General features: G+C 45.7%; 1 long non-coding RNA gene across 1 annotated transcript; it reads left to right on the top strand.

Annotated features, from left to right (window-relative positions):
• The first annotated feature begins 795 nt into the window (after positions 1 to 795).
• Positions 796 to 16,556, top strand: LOC142924714 (uncharacterized). The gene is made up of 3 exons (XR_012941788.1): positions 796 to 879; positions 1,761 to 1,856; positions 16,460 to 16,556. It is a non-coding gene; the product is annotated as an uncharacterized LOC142924714 (long non-coding RNA).
• Positions 16,557 to 18,796: the final 2,240 nt, after the last annotated feature.

The following is an 18,796-nucleotide window of genomic DNA, read 5'->3' as shown; positions in this document are numbered from 1 at the left end:
GTGCATGTGTCTGTGTGTATGTCTGTGTGTGGAATTACAGTACTCACTTCCCGTCGGCTTACTCATCTCTCCACCCTGCAACAAAATCACAGCAGCGCACGTGAGACTCTAATCATATCACAGCTTACAACCACCACCACCATCATCATTACCGTCCTCATCATTAAACATTTCGAACAGACACACATTCACATATAGATGTTCTCTCAGATTAATGTTATCCTGATACAGCGCGCGTGTGGATGTACTCACGGAAGATATCGCCTTGAAGGCAGAACGAGAAGTCACGGATGGTCACGTTTTGTCAATAGATTTCGTTAACTGTGTTAATGAAGAGTTCAACCTCACGGATGTTTGTCAATGAGGTTTACCAAGTAATTTAACCGCGTTATCGATGTTCACTGACGACGTTGTCGAAGTGTGCTCCCGAATGCGATCTTTAAGCACACAGAGCGCGCGTCCACCTCCGTCTGTAACGATCGACCGTTGCTAGGAAGTAACGAACCCCGGAAACCACGTGGTCCACTGTATCCTCCAGGCCTGATTAGTTACACGACTGTCAAATTTTTACTTTCAACTTTCGTAACTTGCAGGAATTCATAATTTTTGGTTCTTTCGGTAAAGTCACGTAGATAGAAAATAACATTTTAAGTTAAGGCAAAAAACCCACGAGGTTTCGGTGGCAACACAAGCGGTCTTCATCACGTGTTGCGATCGAAACGTCGTGGGTTTTTTGCTTTTATTTTAATTTATTTTTATTTTATTGTTGTTATTTTCTATCTACGTGACTTTACCTGAAAGAACAAAGAATATAGTAACGATTGTACCCTGGTCGCCACGGTTGAAGAGGCCGAGCGGGCTCGGTTCAACTGTTGCCAGGTACCTCCACCACTCAGCTCGCAGCACACACACACAGTGTCCACTATGTAAAAATCAGGCTAAACTAAACCTTTCTAGAAGTTACTAAAATAATGCTATAAAAACAATGCAACAGTGATCATAAGAAATGTGATTGAAAGTTAACAATAGCGACATATATAACATATATTACTAAACCTAGCATCCTTCGCTAGCTGCTTGAGTCAATCCATTATAGCAGGAGTAACAATTATGTATGTTGATGAACTGCGAATAACCCAATCAATAACAGATATCCATTGTAATTTACATCAATACATTACCCCCCCCCGTCTTCGTATCGGATCTGCTTACAAGCGACGACGTCACATTTATCCCCCGTCTACGTCTATTAAAGACCGAAACAGGGGAAGGATTTCACCACAACTCTGGCTGTCACCTGACGAGGCGGGTTGTTGTTGTAGTTACAGGCGAAACGTCACAGTACTTGAATTGTAAATGTTGTGGGTTTACTCTCCAACACACCGATGTGCTGAATTAGTCACTAATTGGCATGTTTTGTTTACGTGACAAACTTGGCTAAGATTTATGCGATCTAACCCAAACAAACAAAAACACCCTCTAATAAGTAAATATTTGTATTAATTCCACGAATGGACCTTGGCCTGGGACTGTGCGGATTGAGAAGTTATGGATGCAGCTTCTGTTTGTGCTGCCATCAGAATGACCAACAAATAAATAAATAATACACACGGATTGGTGACTACAGTACTAGACCCCCAGTGCTTTTATATTTAAAAGTGTATGTGCTTTGTGGTTGCTTTATTGCGCATGTTGTTCGTACTGTGTAACACTTGTTTGAACGCAGGTGATGGGGTTGTCCATGTTGGGTGTCATTACAGCCAAAAACAAGCAGCAGTACGAAGACCAGGACGCCGTGGCCGACCATGAGGACGGAAATTGGCCTCGCCCGGTCACAACGTACGACAGCAGCACAGGTTTCCCTCCACACATGCACACACCTACGAGTTTCCCACTGCAGAGACGAGGATCCCCCATATAGCCTTAACAGACTGTTGTGGCAAGTGCTGTTCACAAGCACCAATGAAGGTCGGCATGGTATACCAGGGGGTAGGTGGCCAACACCACACCCGGCCGCCTTTGTCTCCCAAGTGGTGACGTATTACACACACCGCTCCAGGTATTCATTGAGGTTGAATCGACCCAGGACCAGTTCAGATAAATAATCGTTATTGGTGTTGGCCATGAGCGGGACTCCAACTCGCATGTGTGCGGGGTTCGGAGCGCAGCGTACTATCCACTGCGCCACTGCTACCCTCACATAACGCACACAGAAACAACACACACACACAGGGACCCACACGCACGGACACACAGGGACCTGCTCAACATTGAAATGTGCAGCCCTTGTGTGGCGGCCTGCATTGAATTTGGGCGTTCATCTCGTCACCCATACAAAAGGTCTCGACACAATCATTGGCAGTCCCCCTTGCCCTGCCTGGCACGCACATCGGGCCAGTCACCCCACGCACAGCGCACACAACGTGCGCGTTGCGTATGCCAAATCAAGAGTCGTCCCCGAGTGTCCGGCAAATTGGACCGACTATCCCGGGCCCCGCGCTTTGGGGGAGGCCCCACGTGTAGACATCAGTGTCACATGTAATGCTTCCGGTTTAGTTTGAAGGCATCGGGGGGGGGGCCCACGCACCCACTATGGACGGCCCTGGTCAAAGCACACGGCAGCGCGGAGCACGCGCGTCACGCGCACGGGCCACGTGCGTCACGGGTACGTGACATCTACAAGGCAAGCACCTGCATCGCGTGGTCATCACTTGTAAGGCATGCCCTTTGTGCATGGGACGTGCGTAGTGTGTGCAACACGTGGCACATGTATGTCACACATGCGCATCGCAATGTGATGTCATGTGTACGTGGACATTTGAATCGCATGTAGCTGTCTGGTGGGCAGGACGGATCTACGCGTGGGCAAGTAAGGGGGTGGCTGAGTAAGACTGATACGGAGACACGTCAAGCCACACACTCACCACACACTCACCGGCACACTCACACACACCACATTCACCGCACACTCACTTACCGGCACACTCGCACACCGGCACTCACTGCACACTCACACACCGCACACTCACCACGCACTCACTTACCGGCACACTGACTGCACATTCACACACACTCACCGCTCTCACCACGCACTCACTTACCGGCACACTGACTGCACATTCACACACTCACTGGACCCTCACTGCACACTCACCACGCACTCACCGGCACACTGACTGCACATTCACACACACTCACCGCACACTCACTTACCAACACTCTGACTGCACACTCACACACACCGCACTCACACCGCATTCACACACACTCACACACACTCACACCGCACTCATTCACTCACACACACTCACTCACACACACTCACACAAATTTACACACACTCACCGCACACTCACACACACTCACACTCACCGGCACACTCGTGTGCATGCACACTAGTGAGCTTCCACAAAATGTGCTGCACATTAGTGAGGCCACACACCAGCAGGTTTACACATCAGTGAGCTTACACAGTAGTGTGCACACACAGTCGTAAGCTTACAGATTAGATAGCGTACACACCAGCTCACCGGTGAGGTGAGCTACACACTGGTGAGTTAACACACCCACCTGTTTACGTGCGCAAAGCTCTTAACCCTAAACCTAACATATCCCAAATGTCATGGCTAAATTTCGATTTAAAGCTTTCGTGACTGCAAGGATTCATCTTCTTTGGTTCTTTTGGTAAAGTCATGTAGAATGAGAATAAAATAATAAATTGATAAAATAAAATAACACAATAATATTCTCATGACGTTTCGGCCACAACAGGACAGCGCTGTCTTCCAGACAGTCTCGTCCCCTTCACCTGATGAAGGCCGCTTGTGTTGTGGCCGACACGTCATGAGAATATTATTGTGTTCTTTTATTTTATCAATTTATTATTTTATTCTCATTCGTCATGGCTAAAGTTATTTTACACACGCACGTACATACACACGCATGTGCATACACGCATGCGCATATGAAGGCACGCATGCACACATACGTGCACACAAACACACATGCACGCACATGTTTAAACATATACAATTCCATGGCGTTGGACTTGAGACTCCCAGAAGTTGAATCAGGACTCCTGAGTGTGCGATATAGCTCAGTGGGCCTTACTTGGTAAAATTGAAATAATTAATTTAGTTTCAGGATGTAGGGTTCTGAAGATATTTCATCTTTCAGTCCTTTCTGACCGTTTGAGTGTGGGTGAGTGAGTGACAACTACTTATGCATTTTTTTTATTACAAATACAAGCATTTCCAGCTATTGACATGAAATGTATTAACTCTGGAAGATGATGGTGATACAGGTCGTGGGTAGCAGTAGTGTAGCGTTTAGCACGCTGCGCTACGAACCCGGCGACCCGAGTTAAATTCTCGCTCATGCCCAACGCAGGTAACGACTCTCTGAACCGGTCATGGGCCTCCCCTAGGTCGACTCAGCCTCAAATGAGTACCTGGTGTGGTGTAAACATCACTACTGGGGAGACAAAGGCGGCCGGGCGTGGTGTTGGCCACCCACCCCTCGTGTGCCATGCTGGCCTTCACAGGTACTCGCTAACAGCACTTGCCCCAACAGTCTATTCGGGCTATACGGGGAGTCTTTGCTTTGGTGGTGATGATACAGATGGTGATTGATTATACAGATGGTTAGGATGATGGTAATGATACATTTTGTGATGATGGTGGTGATGATGGTAATATTAAGACACACTAATATAAAATGTAATCATTAAAGCACAATATATAACATTTGTAATTTCTGTTGAGAGCATGTGCTTATAATTGTCACGTGTATTTGTACGTGGTTGTGCATGAATGCACGTGTTTTTTATTTTCTGTATTAGGTGCTTGACGACTGCACTTGGCCCAACAGTCTATATTGGTTGTACAGGAAATCTTTTGTGTTTTGATTTACAAATGTTCCATTCACGAAATTTAGTGAAAACGAAATTGACAAATTAAGGATACTTTTCGACTTACGAAATAGAATTTCAGCGGAAACAATATATCACATGGCACGCACCATGAGATCATCAAGCAAAAAGCTGTCATCCATCCACGACAGTGTCACAGTATCCCCATAGTGCAAAAGTAACGCCTCGTCACCTCTCCAGTCATTCCAACATGCAGATCTTTTGGTGAGTTCCTTGAAGATGTTAATTATTTTTTTAATTGATTATTATTCAACCATTGTAATATTTGTTCTTTATTATTTTTTGCATTGTGAAATATTGGTGTTTATTTTGGGTTTATAGTAGAAATAACTGTCTGAAACACATCGCAAGTTTTTCGTATCCAATTAATCGGAAAAGCCATTCCGATTTACGATATTTTGTTTTACGTGCGTTTTTCGAAGAACGCATCCCTTTCGTAAGTAGAGGCATACATCTACAGGAATCCATTGCCAACCGCTAATTTACCAACCACGAGATTTTAGTAAACACGGATTGACTACTGGACACCTGTTTACTAGCCACGAGCATCTCGCTTTGAGTATTTGCGAGTCGTGCCGAGTCGTGAAATCAAAACAACACGATGTACCTTATGGGGGGGGGGGGGGGTTCTTGTATTTGTTCTTGTATTTGTACGAGCTGTTGTTTGTTTATGTTACCGATGTTTACGGGGAGCGTTAGTGCAGCGGGTTAGCGATAAATCCTGGCATAATTCCTGCTCACGGCCAACACCAGTGGCAATTATCTGAACCATTCCTGGACCTACCCTCGGCCTCAAATGAGTACTTGGTGCATTGTGAAAACATCAGCACTGGCAGAGACAAACCCCATATGCTGTGCTGGCCTGCAAAAGTGCTCATAACGGCACTTACTCCAACAGTCTGTTACATGGGGGGATCTTTGTCTTTGCGTGTAAGTGAGAGTTTGTGGACTTTGCATGTTCTTCCCCTGTTGTGCACGCGTTTTCTCAGGGTTCTCAGCTTTCAAAAAAGAACAACCCATTCTAATTGTAAGATTTTACTTGCAAATTACTTAAACAGGGATTACACACCGTGGCAACATCGCCCCCTTCTGTGAAAGCTGGACAGGACCCTCCTGCAAAAGAGTGAGACTTCCCTGAATAAACAAATGTAGCACGGTAATCTTTGAAATAATAAAAAAAAACTTCACCCCTAGAGTGGACAAGGTAGCGAGGGCGATCCTAGCAAGCGAGGGAGCTGTGCTCGGACGGAACGGACGACGGCTCCCAGCCGACCTCTTCGCCTTTGTCGATCTTGTCATGGTTGGAGGCCGGTCTCAGCTCTGCGAGGATCGCCTCAAACGTGGGGCGCTCTAACGGCGCGTAGCTCCAGCAGCGGTGCATCACCTTGCGGCTGTGGGGCGAGGGGAGGGTGCGGTGAGGGTGCGAGGAAGGCGAATCGCGCACAAGCTCGGTCTGCGCTTTCACCTCTTCCAGTGCGCGTTCGTTCTCAGAATGGTTGAATGAGTGCTGATGATGTTAATGACGTCACAGGGGGAGGAAGGGGGTCAGGTGGCGAGGGAGGTGAGGGGGGGTGAGTAGGTAGAGGGTCATGAAGGCATAAAATATCTACAGTATGGATTCACACAGCGGCGTCTAAATGCCACTGCATCTCCATACGTAGTGCAGACACACTGGTCATGTTTATCTCGTAGAGAGAGAAGCAGTCTGTGGGTCTCTACAATGAGGGAAAAAGTATTTGATCCCCTGCTGATTTTGTACGTTTGCCCACTGACAAAGAAATTATCAGTCTATCATTTTAATGGTAGGTTTATTTGAACAGTGAGAGACAGAACAACAACAACAAAATCCAGAAAAACGCATGTCAAAAATGTTATGAATTTATTTGCATTTTAAGGAGGGAAATAAGAATTTGACCCCTCTGCAAAACATGACTTAGTACTTGGTGGCAAAACCCTTGTTGGCAATCACAGAGGTGAGACGTTTCTTGTAGTTGGCCACCAGGTTTGCACACATCTCAGGAGGGATTTTGTCCCACTCCTCTTTGCAGATCTTCTCCAAGTCATTAAGGTTTCGAGGCTGACGTTTGGCAACGCGAACCTTCAGCTCCCTCCACAGATTTTTTTTATGCGATTAAGGTCTGGAGACTGGCTAGGCCACTCCAGGACCTTAATGTGTTTCTTCTTGAGCCACTCTTTTGTTGCCTTGGCCGTGTGTTTTTTGTTATTGTCATGCTGGAATACCCATCCACGACCCATTTTCAATGCCCTGGCTGAGGGAAGGAGGTTCTCACCCAAGATTTGATGGTACATGGCCCCGTCTATCGTCGCTTTGATGCGGTGAAGTTGTCCTGTCCCCTTAGCAGAAAAACACCCCCAAAGCATAATGTTTCCACCTCCATGCTTGACGGTGGGGATTGTGTTCTTGGGGTCATAGGCAGCATTCCTCCTCCTCCTCCAAACACTGCGAGTTGAGTTGATGCCATAGAGCTCCATTTTGGTCTCATCTGACCACAACACTTTCACCCAATTGTCCTCTGAATCATGCAGATGTTCATTGGCAGGGAAAAAAGTATTTGATCCCCTGCTGATTTTGTACGTTTGCCCACTGACAAAGAAATGATGAGTCTATATTTTTAATGGTAGGTTTATTTGAACAGTGAGAGACAGAATAACAACAAAAAAATCCAGAAAAATGCATGTCAAAAATGTTATAAATTGATTTGCATTTTAATGAGGTAAATAAGTATTTGACCCCCTCTCAATCAGAAACATTTCTGGCTCCCAGGTGTCTTTTATACAGGTAATGAGCCGAGGTTAGGAGCACACTCTTAAAGGGAGTGCTCCTAATCTCAGCTTGTTACCTGTATAAAAGACACCTGTCCACTGAAGCAATCAATCAATCAGATTCCAAACTCTCCACCATGGCCAAGACCAAAGAGCTCTCCAAGGATGTCGTACAAGATTGTAGACCTACACAAGGCTGGAATGGGCTACAAGACCATTGCCAAGCAGCTTGGTGAGAAGGTGACAAAAGTTGGTGCGATTATTCGCAAATGGAAGAAACACAAAAGAACTGTCAATCTCCCTTGGCCTGGGGCTCCATGCAAGATCTCACCTCGTGGAGTTGCGATGATCATGAGAACAGTGAGGAATCAGCCCAGAACTACACGGGAGGATCTTGTCAATGATCTCAAGGCAGCTGGGACCATAGTCACCAAGAAAACAATTGGAATACACTACGCCGTGAAGGACTGAAATCCTGCAGCGCCCGCAAGGTTCCCCTGCTCAAGAAAGCACATATACATGCCGGTCTGAAGTTTGCCAATAAACATCTGAATGATTCAGAGGACAACTGGGTGAAAGTGTTGTGGTCAGATGAGACCAAAATGGAGCTCTTTGGCATCAACTCAACTCGTCGTGTTTGGAGGAGGAATGCTGCCTATGACCCCAAGAACACCATCCCCACCGTCAAACATGGAGGTGGAAATATGTTTTTGAGGTGTTTTTCTGCTAAGGGGACAGGACAACTTCACCCCATCAAAGGGACGATGGACGGGGCCATGTACCGTCAAATCTTGGGTGAGAACCTCCTTCCCTCAGCCAGGGCATTGAAAATGGGTCGTGGATGGGTATTCCAGCATGACAATGACCCAAAACACACGGCCAAGGCAACAAAGGAGTGGCTCAAGAAGAAGCACATTAAGGTCCTGGAGTAGCCTAGCCAATCTCCAGACCTTAATCCCATAGAAAATCTGTGGAGGGAGCTGAAGGTTCGAGTTGCCAAACGTCAGCCTCGAAATCTTAATGACTTGGAGAAGATCTGCAAAGAGGAGTGGGACAAAATCCCTCCTGAGATGTGTGCAAACCTGGTGGCCAACTACAAGAAACGTCTGACCTCTGTGATTGCCAACAAGGGTTTTGCCACCAAGTGCAGAGGGGTCAAATACGTATTTCCCTCATTATAATGCAAATCAATTCATAACATTTTTGACATGCATTTTTCTGGATTTTGTTGTTGTTATTCTGTCTCTCACTGTTCAAATAAACCTACCATTAAAAATATAGACTGATCATTTCTTTGTCAGTGGGCAAACGTACAAAATCAGCAGGGGATAAAATACTTTTTTCCCTCACTGTATATGTGCTTTCTTGAGCAGGCGGACCTTGCGTGCGCTGCAGGATTTCAGTCCTTCACGGCGTAGTGTGTTACCAATTTTTTTCTTGGTGACTATGGTCCCAGCTGCCTTGAGATCATTGACAAGATCCTCCCGTGTAGTTCTGGGCTGATTCCTCACCGTTCTCATGATCATTGCAACTCCACGAGGTGAGATCTTGCATGGAGCCGCAGGCCGAGGGAGATTGACAGTTCTTTTGTGTTTCTTCCATTTGCGAATAATCGCACCAACTGTTGTCACCTTCTCACAAGCTGCTTGGCAATGGTCTTGTAGCCCATTCCAGCCTTGTGTAGGTCTACAATCTTGTCCCTGACATCCTTGGAGAGCTCTTTGGTCTTGGCCATGGTGAAGAGTTTGGAATCTGATTGATTGCTTCTGTGGACAGGTGTCTTTTATACAGGTAGCAAGCTGAGATTAGGAGCACTCCCTTTAAGAGTGTGCTCCTAATCTCAGCTCGTTACCTGTATCAAAGACACCTGGGAGCCAGACTTCTTTCTTATTGAGAGGGGGTCAAATACTTATTTCCCTCATTAAAATGCAAATCAATTTATAACATTTTTGACATGCGTTTTTCTGGATTTTTTGTTGTTATTCTGTCTCTCACTGTTCAAATAAACCTACCATTAAAATTATAGACTGATCATTTCTTTGTCAGTGGGCAAACGTACAAAATCAACAGGGGATCGAATACTTTTTTCCCTCATTGTATGTGAGGAGTCTGTGGGTCGCAACAGCACGTACGGCTGGAAGTAGGACATTCCAGACTAAGATGGTTCATAATGGCCGTGTCAACGAGACTGAACGAGCCAGCACAACTCACTGCCAATAACACATCACGTAATTCACCCTTAAGCAATTGTTCAATCAATTAATTGAATCACTACAATTAAAATCAAAGAATATCCCAGAACAAACACTTCGCACTCTCCTCCGTCAGCCACCTGCATCCACAATAGAAACGCATCAGTCCAGCAGTGGATAAAACCTGGTGTGGGAGGTATGGGGGGGCGGCTTACACTTGCGGTGGGCAGCAGGGGGGTGGCTGCATGCAGTAGTCATCGCAGATCAAGCGGTAGAACTTGTCATCGACTGCCATGCGCCAGGGTAAGGGGCCTCTCCTACACCCACACACGTCACACCGAGCGTCACGCACGTCACACCGAGGAGCACGCACGTCAAACCAAGGAGCACGCACATCACACATCCAGCGGCACGCACATCACACACCGAGGAGCACGCACATCACACACCGAGCAGGTTGCACAGGTCTCCTTTATCAAGACAAACGTGGAGCAGATTACACCTACTACAATACGCCTGTCACAATGCCCCCCTCTCCCCCCCCCCCCAGTTTATGGGGGGGCGCGGGCCTCACTCCCCCCTTCGCGTCAGCCCCCCCTAATAAATGGTCCGGTTGCATTGTGAATGCACCACTCGAATGACGTGCAGTCCCGTGGCGCACTGTAACGGGCTCGTGATTTACTCAATAAAATTCAACGTAAAAAAATTAAAACGATCCCAAGACATTAGTTAAAATAAAGTATGGCCATCGTGTGTCAGCATCACAGGCGAAAATTGTCATGTAAAAAAAAACTTCACTGCGACTCACTCAATTGGGATTGCTCGCAGCAAACAGCACTTGACCTGCTTACAGGTTAGGTGCAGAATAACCGTGTGTCACACAGAGAACAGTTGCCACTGTGGGTGCCCTTTTCAAATGCTTGAGATGAGACGTGATTATCGCGTATAAATGTACACACTCAAATAACGAAAAAATTATAAGCGAACTATTATCGTTTCAGGTGGCAGGGTGGTGCAGCGGTGATATTTGACCCTCGCAACAAGAAGGGCCTTGGTTAATTATCCGACTGGCACTTTGCGGAGTTTTCTACGTTCTCCCCTTTGTTCTGTATGGGTTATCCAGTTTGCTCACATAGCTAGAAAACACACAATCACAATGTAACTGGGTATTGGCCAAGCATCCCAATGCTAAAGTTACCTGCAAATTACTTCATTGGGATGACACTCGGCAGCAGAGCCGGATGATGGCATTGCTGGGGCCCTATGCCATTGTCAAGCTTAAGAGGCCCCTTCTATGAATGCCTGTATATTTTTGTCAGCAGAATGAAAATAACTGCTTTGGAGAGTCTTTTTTTCTCACCGATCTTTATTTATTAAACAATTATGTTAAAACTCTAAACCTCGTGTCTATTTCTTGTTTCGTATTTAGAGACCCCCCCCCCTCTCTTAATGCGAGGCCCTAAGCTGTAAGTGTAGCCGGTGTGAGCTCGCCTGTGATGAATCACACGTATAATTGTGCACTCTTATTTTCTATGGGTGGCCAGGAGAATTTATTATTATTTAAGTGAATGCAATTGTGATCAGGGGATTGGACCCAGAGCCCCACGTAGACAGTAGAGTACAAGGGAACGCCCACAATACAGATTTGAGCTGACCTCCGGATTGAGAAATTGAACTGTTTTGTGACGTGGAGGGTGTTTCTGAACGCTATTGTGACCGACCCGTCCCGACGGGAGGAGAGAGGACAGGGTGGACCGGCTGCATGAGCTTACTCTCCGGCACTGCACAGCACAACATCGCCTCCCTACTGCAATAATAGGACCCTCCTGAAAATAAAAGTCTTCGGAATCAGTGAGGCCTGTCCTTGGGAGGACAGGCGTAGCCTTGGTCGTCACAAGCGAACATTTGTTTCTCCACATTAATTTGTATCCCCGGGTTACCATCAGGGCTGGGCATTGCAAGCTTAGCTTCTGAGATCTGATGAGACTGGTAGCCGTTTTTTAAAAGGTAATTTCGGCATCTGGAGCCCAAGCATGCAACAACTCTATGCAACTTCTTGGTTCTTTTGGTAAAGTCACGTTGAATGGAAATAAAATAATAAAAATAAAACATAATAAAAAATTAAATTCTCACGACGTTTCGGCCACAACGCAAGTAGCCTTCAGGTGAAGGAACAGAACTGTAGGACGACAGCGCTTCAATAACTGCTGCTAAGATTCGCAGCGTCTTTTAAGCTCGCTGGGAGAGGTAAAGCGCCTTGACAAAGGAGTTTACATATCAAACAGGAGAATTTAGCATTGAAATCGCTGTGTTAAAGTGTTGGATCAGCAGGGTGTTAAAGTCAGAAATTAGCATGTAACTGGGAGATTAGCATCATGTTAATATGAGGGATTAGCATGTGACTGGTCACGGAAATAGCTATGTTAAAGTCAAAGTTTACATCTCAACAGAGGCGTTTAGTTTATGGACGCTAAAGGACTGCAACTACCCAACTATCATACAATAAACCGATGTGAAAAAACTAAGTATAAACTACATCAATATAATAAATGTACTCAATATATTCTTCAATAAGTTGAGCTATAAACATAAAGTAACTGGGTATACACTACACTATATAATGAATACCATATAGTAAACGAATTAATAAAACTAAAATATAAACTACATCAATGTTATCAATAAACTCTATATACTCTCCAATCAGCTGAGCTACTAACAATAAGTCATTATACATTACAATGCCATATGGTGAAAAAAAGGGTGGCGGTTTTTTCCTTCTTTCCAACGTTAGCACCACGGAGAGCGACGAGCCTCGTTCAGACGGACGAGTCCATCCATGCTCGGAACGGAGGAGGGGGGAGAAACAGCCACGATGTGCTGCTCTGTCCTGTGTTGCGTTACAACCATGCCATAAACTAGACTACTATACATTGTAATGTTATACCTTCCAATCTAAACTACATTGTATAATATCGTATACACAGCCCAATGTAAGCTCGAACATTATGCAGTATATTGATATGTCTCCAACTAAACTTTTTCCTACATTACACAACTATACACCGTAATATACACTACCATAGACAAACCCACCCTTGAATTATACAATGCGTTACTTTACACTACCCTATACTTTAGACTGTAAAATGTTAGACTTGTAATATTACACTATGTATTATTCTACCAACCCTACTGTATACCACACTGCTGTATATTCACTATACAATTACGATACTATATATTGCCTTATGAATTATGTTAAACATTACAATGTTATACTATTTTGTATTATTATATAACATGCTATAAACCATACCATTGATCGTCGTGTGAAGAGGCAGTGCCAGCGAATGGACTGCGGTCTGAAAGTCACCATAAAATACAAGCCGGATGGCTTGCAGAGAACCTCCGTCTTGGAGAAGTCAATGTCATGTGAGCCCACTGAATTATAACAGTGATCTGCCACGGCTAAGGTGTTCGTCCTACAGTGTTTCAAGTCTGCTTTATGTTCACGGATGCGGTCCGAGATATGTCGTTTGTTTTCTCCAATGTAACTGCTACCACAAAGGCAACTTAGTTTGTAGACGCCCAGGTACTGTATGTCTGGAACCACATCTTTTACAGACGGAACCAGATCACGGATTTTATGTACTGTGTTGAATCGGACCTGGATCTTGTGTTTATTCAGGATTTTGGAGATCTTATTTGTGACCCCCGCAATGTAGGGTAAGGTGATGGTTTTGAATGGCTCCTCAAGAGGATCCTTCTTCATGGCTGGAGTGATGGCTTTGCGGATTGTGTAGTCGGAGTAACCATTAGCCTTGAGAGCTTGGTGTACATGCTTGAGTTCACTGGCAATGTGTTCCTGGTCGGAAATGCATTGGGCTCTATGGTATAGAGTCTTGATGAGGGAGTTCTTCTGGGATGGATGGTGGTGGGAATCCGGTTTTAAGTAAGCATCCGTATGGGTAGCTTTACTGTAGACAGAGTGGCTCATTGAACCATCAGCTCTCCTTTTAATTAGGACATAAAAAAGGGTACCTTGCCATCTTTTTCGACTTCCATGGTAAATCTGATGGCTGGGTATATGGAATTGATGTGGTCGAGGAATTGGTCTAGAGCAGGCCAGCCATGTGGCCAGATGACAAAAGTGTCATCCACGTACCTCTTCCATAACGTCGGGCGTAGAGTGGCAGTCTGGATGGCGTCAGTTTCAAATTTCTCCATGAAAACGTTGGCTACAACCGGAGATAGGGGGGTGCCCATTGGGGTGCCCTCAGTTTATTTGTAGAAAGTTCCATTCCAGGTGAAATATGTGTTGGTTAAGCAGTGTCTCACCAGGGGGAGTACATCAGTATGCAGTCCTTGATGAACCAAGTCTTCAGTGATTGCGATGGTGTCAGGTATCGGAACTTTGGTGAATAAGGAAAGCACATCAAAACTGACAAGCAAGTCGTCTGGGGACAGGGAAATGCCCTTAACCACACGTCGCTCTGCACCTTGTAGAGCCCATGGAACATGCTTTCTGGAGACATGACCGCATGGCCACAAGCACAACAACAATACGTTCAGTAAATTCAGTTCAGGGCGATGCTTCGCGATTCGTCATACGTTTTTTTGCCTGAGGCCACATTCATCTGGCCAAATTAGCGTAATCTAGCCCTCCACTACCCTGAAGGGTTAAATGTGTAATGATATCACGGGATGTCACTGTGTAGTGCCAGGTGTAGTACCGGCCCTAGAAGGGCTCGGTCAGCGCTGATTGATCAGCTGGATGGCATCACGCTTGGCGTGCAGTGCCAGCCCGACAGGATAGGGTGTGGGAATGCCGGCCGTAGTAAAGGGGTTACTAAAGGCCATGGCACTCTGGTTGACCCGAGAGGACACGTGACCGGCTAAGTCTACAAAGGGGCCCCAAGTGGGGGCTAGGGGTGGTCACGTGGTCGGGGTCCAGATCCTGCTGCTCGAGGATTCTAGAAGGTGGTCGTGGCCAAGGGCGGAGCCAGCCACGCCACAGAGAATATAAGCCGGGTCCCCTAGAGGGACTGGCGTTGTTGTTCATCTTGAAGAAACCTTTGTCTGCGTCTACGTTCTACCGAGTCTCCAACACGTGGACCTGGACCCGAGCTGTGGTCCCGGTCTGTCGTAGCTAGTCATGTTGTAATTAGTGTAGTTAGCCTGGTGGTCACCACCACAGGTTGTTATTCTGGGCCAGTTACCCCGTGTACCACATGGTGGGGGGGGGGGGGAGGCGATTTGTAAAATTGCGCCATATTTTAAACTGTCGGCAGAGCAGAGAGATTGAATCCAATTACCGACCTCTGGATTGCAAGTCCAGGGTGGGAGAGCCATTGCACCACCGTGTGTGGCAGCACCCCCACTCTTTTTTTCTTAGGGGCTGTGCAAAATAAAATAAAAACATTGAGTACAATTAAAGTGATGGGCCTTCTATCCCGATGATGGTGATGATATTAGCGATACTGATAATGATGCTGATGATGCTAAGTAAGGTTAAGGACTCACATTGCCCTTCACCACGTAGTTGGGGTCAAGCTGGACGTCCCGTGCCAGCCCAAAGTCGCAAATCTTGGCGATGTGTCCATGGGTTACCAGCAATTTCCTCGCAGCCAGGTCGCGGTGGATGCACTAAAAAAAAGAAAAAAAATCCCTGTGTGGCCTTCAACAAACTTGGGGCAACTTCTGTGAAGGTCGGCCACGGTACAAGACGGGGTGGGTGCCCAGCACCACGCTCGGCCGCCTTTGTCTCCCCAGTGTAGATGTTTACACACCGCACCAGGTACTCATTTGAGACTGAGTCCACCTGGGGAGGCCCAAGACCGGTTCAGATAATTGTCACTGGTGTTGGCCGTGAGCGGGAATCGAACTCTGGCCGTTGGGTTCGTAGCGCAGTGAACTAACCACTGAGCGACCACTCGCCACCCAGACAGCCATATTAAGGGCAACAAAGACGTGCACCACAGACACAGTCACATACAAAGACACAGTTAAACACGCACAGTCACAGAGACACAGTTAAACATACTCTTTGGTTCTTTCGGTAAAGTAACATAGGTATAAAATTAAACAAATCACGACGTTTCGGGCGCTAAACCCTGTTTGTTTAGTATGCTTCTCTCTCTGTGTCCCCTGTTGTATCTGTGTAGTTCCCCCCTACTTGTGTGTCTGTATATACATCTGGGGTTATGTGTTTCCTCTCTCTCGTAAATTTAGCTCTTCTGTACCTGATGATGGCTGCTTGTGTTGCAACCGAAACGTCGTACGCTATTATGTTATTTTATTATTTCTTATTTATACGTGACTTTACCAAAAAAAACCAAAGAGTAATTCCTGCAGTCACGAAAGCTTTGAATCAAGTCTGTAGTGCCTCTTGTTAAACAGTGCTTCAGTTAAACAGGAAAATTAATAAATCCAGCAGGCATGACTTGAAAAGTAACAAATTTACATTTTGGGTGGCACTCTAAATCGTCCGGTAAATCGTGTCGCCAATTATAATTTCTGCGTTTATCTGCGCGTGTCTGTGTACCCCCAGTGGAGGAATACGTGCGCAGCTTGCTGGACAACCCTGAGTTGATTGACCGTCTGGCACTGGCCTCGGAGCAGGTGAGACTCCGTATGCGTGCATCAGCTCTGCCCCCCCCTCATATTTTTGGTGCGGGCCTGTACCCTTGTCCGACCCCTCACTTCCGCGTTGCATCCAGCTGCCTCACTGAAGAAAGGGACACTTGCCTTGCGCTGAGTACGACGTTTCGCTGGTTGTAATCGCCAGGGAAACGATATACTCGATTTGTAAGTGTTGTGGGTTTACTCTCCAATACACTGGCGTGCTGCAGTAGTAACTAATTGACACGTTTTGTTTTACGTAACAAACCTTACTAATTGGCTGTACCGGGTTAACTACACCAATTTACGTGCTCTTACCCAAAAAACCTTTATTATGGATAATATTGGTCGCAAAATAATACGTGTTAAACAGCTCCCTTTTAGAATGTCTCATCCTCACCAGCAATGGTCAATCAATCAAATAAATCGGTTTAACACGTAGGCTTTCGCGACCAATATTATTCATAATAAAGGTTTTTGGGTTAGATCGCGTTATTTATAAATGTCTCGTAACCCTCCACCACCTGACACGGCCAATCAGTAAAAAAAGTGTCACGTTGACAAAAGACAAATAATTCACTACTTTAGCCCACCAGTGTGTTGAAGAGTGAATCCACAACATTTACAGTTTGAGTACTCAATTGGATTCACTCTTCAACACACCGGTGGGCTAAAGTAGTGAATTATTTGTCTTTTGTCAACGTGACACTTTTTTTGCTGATTGGCCGTGTCGGGTGGTGGAGGGTTACGACACATTTATAAATAACGCGATCTAACCCAAAAACCTTTATTATGAATCAAATAAATCCTAGATTTATAACGTGGCATATTTATCAAAAAGCAGAGACGGAAGGGTGAAACTCTAGAGGTAGCTCTATGATATCCGCTTTTGTGGAACGTTCTCTAACACGGATGGCCGTACTGCTCTGAGATAAATCAGAATGGATCCTTCGTTTCGTTACGTGATGGCGGTTGCAAAATTGTTGTTGACGCGTGCATGTGCCGTGCATGTGCTGTGTACGTGTGCAGGATGTGGTGGAGTCCTGGGTAATCTTCCCCGAACATCTCTCGCTGTCCCAGCTGCAGCAAGGTGTGCGCTCCGGCCGGTTTGTCCAGGGAACCTTCCTTGCGAGTCGTGAGAATTACCTGGAGGGGACTCTGAGGGTGCGAGGGGACGGTGACAGTGATAAAGAGGTACACGTTTCACAAGCCTGCGTCCGGAAGGAACAATGCTGTTCGATCGTATCTGTGTGAGTTTTAAAAACAAATTTATAATGAAGCAGTGGCATAGCGTTCTTGGCATGAGCAGTAGCTCTTAACCTTTACTGAAAGGCTGCAGTAAAGGTTAAGAGCTACTGGGCTAAAATATTTGTATTTTGAACGTCTTTTGCACCCTACGTAGGTGTCGTAGCCTGGCTCCTGCCCCCCCGGCCTGTGGGTCCTGGTGCAGTTGCACTGCCTGCACACTCGATAGCTACGCCACCACAACCACAGTATATACGTTAATTGTGACTACTTTAATAATAGGGTTTTTCCCTTTTTTTCTGGCAACAAAACTGAAACCTTTTACAAAGAATCATGTGTGCATTAACTACAATACTTGTGGTCAAAATGCAAACAAAAAACACACTATGATAATATATGCATTGTCCTTGAGACTGATTGGTCCACACCAGGGACGGCTTTCTTTTGAGCCTCGACCCAATTGGTGCGAGGCCAGAGGACGCCAAAAGGCGTACGCATATATGGCAAATATTATCAGTGTGTTTTTGTTTGCATTTTCACCACAAGTATTGTGGTTAATGCACACATGATTCCTTGTAAAAGGTTTCATTTTTGTTGCCAGAAAAAAGGGGAAAAACCCTATTATATTTTGGTACTGGCAAAGGAGGTCTAATGATGGTTGTGACTACTTTGTTAACAAAATGAATGGTCTATTTCCACCTCCAAAATGTAACGTTAAATAACAATTAGGTACATTGGCCCTTTGTTGGAAAAAAAACCCAGTCCAGAAATTGCCCTGCTTGAACATATGTTACTGAAAAACATTGGTTTCAGAAGATTCATGGGCTCACTCTTGTACAGTAAAACCTTGGATTGCGAGCATAATTCGTTCCGGAAACGTGTTTGTAATCCAAAGCACTCGTATATCAAAGCACTCGTATATCAGTTGTGATCACGTGACGCTCGGCAGTACAAAGCTGCTCGTATTGCAAGACCCTCGCTCGTTTATCAAATTAATATTTATTAAAAATTTTGCTCGTCT

Source organism: Petromyzon marinus, chromosome 16 (genome assembly GCF_048934315.1).
Source record: "Petromyzon marinus isolate PM22_M1 ecotype Great Lakes invasive population chromosome 16, UKy_Petmar_22M1.pri1.0, whole genome shotgun sequence".
Lineage (NCBI taxonomy): Eukaryota > Metazoa > Chordata > Hyperoartia > Petromyzontiformes > Petromyzontidae > Petromyzon > Petromyzon marinus.
Note: the sequence above shows the minus strand (reverse complement) of the source record. Positions and strands in the feature narration are given on the sequence as shown.